At 50.1% G+C, this 4,938-nt stretch overlaps 1 long non-coding RNA gene across 1 annotated transcript; it reads right to left on the bottom strand.

Annotated features, from left to right (window-relative positions):
• Window positions 1-2,378: 2,378 nt before the first annotated feature.
• On the bottom strand, window positions 2,379-4,192 carry LOC119271656. Its single transcript, XR_005134655.1, has 3 exons — window positions 3,804-4,192; window positions 3,214-3,730; window positions 2,379-2,438 (listed from the first exon to the last, which is right to left on the bottom strand). It is a non-coding gene; the product is annotated as an uncharacterized LOC119271656 (long non-coding RNA).
• Between the last annotated feature and the right edge of the window lie 746 nt (window positions 4,193-4,938).

Consider the following 4,938-nt stretch of genomic DNA (forward strand, 5'->3'; position numbering starts at 1 on the left):
ACGGCTTGTTCGACCCTTAACTCTTCGGCCGCCTTTAGAGCGGCCACATTGCTCCTCCTTGCTTGCTCCTTGGCTCGGGCAAGCTCTGCCCGAAGGGTCTCCATGGTGGCAGCTCCATCTGCAGTCATGATATATTAAAGATACTGGCATCATGCTCCCCTTACTATGTGTTGGTCACCGAAAAAATCACTTACCCTGTGCCTCGTCAAGACGCTTGTTGACAAGCACGATGTCGGCATCTGCCGCATCTAGTTGCCGCTTTAGCTCGGCAAACCCATCACTCCGGCTAGCCACCGGAGCTTCAGCGACCTGCAAATCGAGGCGGTCTGGTTATTACCTGGGACTATGATCCTCTGTTTGCCGCTGTTTTCGACGACAACCAGAGTCTCAGGGGCTACTATCTGCATAGGGCACACCTAACGTATGTGGTACTATAAAAACATACACTATTTCACGTACCTTGAAGCCTTTCAGTAGACTCATAAAGGCTTCATGCAAACTGCTTTCAGCGGATGAAATCCTTTCAATTACCGTACCCATTAGCGTACGATGCGCTTCCGAGACGGCCGCTTGCCCCAGAAGATCCTTCAGCGCGTCCGACCACACACTGTACGAACCTTTGCTGTCGCTCTCCTTAGGAGCCGGATACTGGGGATCCCGGGTAGCCATAGGGTTGTCCTCTGGCCTTAGTGGATCCGGAGATGCCCTTCACGACGACACTTCAAGGTCGCCCACTATAACACCCACGATGCGGATATATCTCTCATGTGTCGGAGCACGACTTAGAGGCATAACCGCGTAGTAGGCATGTCGCAAGAGGGGTAATCTTTACACATCCCATGTACTGAATAAGAATGGGATAAAGAGCTGGCTTACAATCGCCACTTCACACAATACATAAATATATCATTACATCATCCAGATACAAACAAGGTCCGACTACGGAACCAAATAAAGAAAGACAACCCCTAATGCAAAAGATCCCCGATCGCCCCGACTGGGCTCCACTACTGATAAACTGGAAGCGAAACAACACAACGAACACGATCTTCATCGAGCTCCCACTTGAGCTCAGTTGCGTCATCTGCACTGGTAACATCGGCACCTACAACTGTTTGGAAGTATCTGTGAGTCACGGGGACTCAGCAATCTCACACCCGCGAGATCAAGACTATTTAAACTTATGGGTAGGAAAGGGGCAATGAGGTGGAGCTGCAGCAAGCACTAAGCATATATGGTGGCTAGCTTACGCAAATAAGAGCGAGAAGAGCAGCAAAGCGCGGTTGTGAACTAGAAGTGATCAAGAAGTGATCCTGAAACTATTTACGTTCATACATAACTCCAAAACCGTGTTCACTTCCCGGACTCCGCTGGAAAGAGACCATCACGGCTACACACGTGGTTGATGCATTTTAATTGAGTTAAATGTCAAGTTTTCTACAACCCGACATTAACAAATTCCCATCTGCCCATAACCACGGGCACGGCTTTTGAAAGTTCAAACCCTGCAGGGGTGTCCCAACTTAGCCCATCACAAGCTCTCACGGTCAACGAAGGATATTCCTTCTCCCAGGAAGACCCGATCAGACTCGGAATCCCGGTTACAAGACATTTCGACAATGGTAAAACAAGACCAGCAAGACCGCCTGATGCGCCGACATCCCGATAGAAGGTGCACATATCTCGTTCTCAGGGCAACACCGGATGAACACTACGTACAACTAAAACCAACCCTCAAGTTTCCCCGAGGTGGCGCTGCAAGTGGCTCTGTTTCGGACCAACACTTAGAGAAGCACTAGCCCGGAGGGGTTAAAATAAAGATGACCCTCAGGAGCGCGACTCCCAAGGAAAAAGTAGGTGGTGGTGAGGCAAATGGTAAAACCAAGGTTGGGCCTTGCTGGAGAGTTTTATTCAAAGTGAACTATCAAGGGGTCCCCATAACACCCAACCATGTAAGGAACGCAAAATCAAGGAACATAACACCGGTATGACAAAAACTAGGGCGGCAAGAGTGGAACAAAACACCAGTCATAAGGCCGAGCCTTCCACCCTTTACCAAGTATATAGATGCATTAATTAAATAAGAGATATTGTGATATCGCAACATATCCATGTTCCAACATGGAACAAACTTCATCTTCACCTGTAACTAACAACGTTATAAGAGGGGCTGAACAAAGCGAGAACATAGCCAAACAGCGGTTTGCTAGGAAAGGTGGGTTAGAGGCTTGACATGGCAATATGAGAGGCAAGATATAGCAAGTGGTAGGTATCGCGGCATAGCAATAGAGCGAACAACTAGCAAGCAAAGATAGAAGTGATTTCGAGGGTATGGTCATCTTGCCTGAGATCCCGCAAGAAAGAAGAACGAGTCCATGAAGAAGACAAACAGACGTAGTCAAACGGATCCTCACAAACGCAACGTTATCGGAACCAACCTGAAGAAGCCACACCGGAAAGAAGCAAACAACATAGTAAACAACCACCACATAATCATGGCATGATGCACAACCAAGTATGATGCATGTCCGGTTTAATGAAGCATGGCATGGCAAAGTGCATAAGCAAAACTACAAGTTAAGTGGAGCTCAATATGCAACGAGTTGCATATTGAAGGAACACCACATCAATTATTTAGTTCTCTCCCGTTTATGTACTCAACAAAATTAGATGTTAACCATGGCAAGGGGTGAAGCATTAGTAAACTAACTATCTAGTCAAGTTTAAATGAGGCCGGGAATACAAACAACAATTCCGGTAAAACCCCATATGCATATTTTATGGTTTGGTATTGTTCTGCCCTAAAGCAAATTTTAGAGTTTTTAAACATACAAAGTAATGTCACCATGTTAAACCAGGCATTTTTCTACCCCATTTACATATAAAGTTTATTAAATTTGGAGCTACGATTATTAAGTTATGAAATAAAGCATTTTAACATGTCATAGGAGAAAATTTAACCAAACAGCATTATAAACATTTCAAACATGCATGAAAATTGGATATTGTGAAACTAGAAGAAATTCTAGTCAAGTTACATATATAATTTGTTTTAAACCGATGCATGGTTAAGAAGTTATTATATGCATGATGTTTAGGGGTTTTTCTGCAAATCTGTCAACTCTGGAAAAAATAACTAAATTCACAGATCTGGGAAAAAACCTAAACAGGCCGAATCTAGTTGGCCCGATAGAGAGAAGGGTTGTTGCTCACATGGGCCAAGCCCATTCGGGGAAGAGGCTTGGCAGGCCGGATCTTGAGGGGAAGCAGGCTGGGCCTTGAGGCGCTGCAAGAGGAGGCCCACGTACGGTGTGGCTGCGGTCAACGCAGAACGAGCGGGGAGCGCGAGGTTCAGAGTGGCGGCGCTGACCACGCGAGGCATGGGCACCTCGTCCTCCCCGTAGAACGAAGTAGAGGAGGGGCTGGAGATGGCCGCCGGCGACAACTGGCGCGGGCAAGCGGGGCGAGGCGGAGGGACTTGGAGCTCTGGCCGTTGCTAGAGACGACGAGGAAGCCGAGTCCGGCGTGGAGCAGGGAACTTAGCGCGGCGGCGGCTAGCCTGGGGTCTCCGGTGACGACGAGGCCGGTCTTCGGAGGCGCGACGACGAGGCCGAGGAAACTAGGGCGGCAAGTCAAACCTAGCTTGAGGCGTCCATGGCTCCAGGTGCGGGCGCAAGAGGAGTTCAGGTCGGAGGCGCGAAGGCGTTTGGGGATGGAGCTCCTGTCGTTGCTGGACAGAGGGAAACAGAGGTTAGTAAGGAGATAAAGAAAGGAAGGGAGGATGAGGAACGTTGGTGCTCAACTGCGGCAGTGTCGATGGTCACCGCCGAGGTCGAGGCGGGGCACGCTCTGGCGGACGGACGACCTGGCAACGCGCGGGCGAGGTAGTGCTGACAAGGCAGCGACGTGAGGAGGTTGAGGAAGAGCTCGGGGATGCTCTCCTATTGCGGCAAGGGAGGAGCATGGCGCAAGGGCTCCTCGGGCTCATGGATTGGTGGTACGGCGATGGAGATCCGACGATGAGGTGGAGCAGGGGCTCAAGCTCCTGGAGCTTGGCGAAGACAGCATGGAGCCCTCGAGCGGGAGAGCCTATGGGCGCGGAGGAGCTCCACTCCTCTAGATCGAACAGGGAGGAGGTGGGATCTAGGAGGATCCCGATGGAGATGGTGAGTGGGTGGCGGCGACGCGATGGGAAAAGATGGATGGGACAGATCCTAGGACTAGGGTTTGGACGCATATATACATCGCATGGATTAGATTAGGGGTTACCTCGTCCCTCCGATCGTAATCGGGCGGACGAGAATAAATAGCTTAGGGGAGCCCAACAAAGAATCGGAGATGTTTTGTATATGTTTGGGGATGTTCCGGACCCAACGTTGATGACTATCCGGGTCGGGTTCGGGACAGTTTTCAGACGCGCGCGAGGAGGGCCGCGGGCTGACGAGAGAGGTTAGGTTGGGCCTGGCAGTGAGTGATGGTGGGCTGTGCAGAAAGCCTTGGGCTGAGAGAAGAGAAGAGAGATACCCGACGACTGTTTCCGGAGACCGAAAACGTCCGACGTTTGACCGGCTATACTGCAGCTATAGTTATCCGTTGGGGCGTCAAACGGACTCCGAATGCGATAAAACTTGGCGGGCGGTCTACTGACAACATAACAACATAGCACGCCAACTTTCAACCCATTCCGAGAACATTTTCTGGCCACTTATAAAATAATATTTTGGACATGCCACGGGCGCGTGCAAGTGTGTCTGGGCTCAGAACGGACAACGGACGGAACTGGGGGAACCCGGACGGATGCAAGTTTTGAAAACATGATGATGCAATGTGGATGATGACATGGCAAGATGCGACACACAAGCAAATGACAAGGCAACAACAACGAATAACTGGAGGATACCTGGCGCGTCGGTCTCGGGGCGTCATACCCGCTTCATG

Source organism: Triticum dicoccoides, chromosome 3A, assembly GCF_002162155.2.
Source record: "Triticum dicoccoides isolate Atlit2015 ecotype Zavitan chromosome 3A, WEW_v2.0, whole genome shotgun sequence".
Lineage (NCBI taxonomy): Eukaryota > Viridiplantae > Streptophyta > Magnoliopsida > Poales > Poaceae > Triticum > Triticum dicoccoides.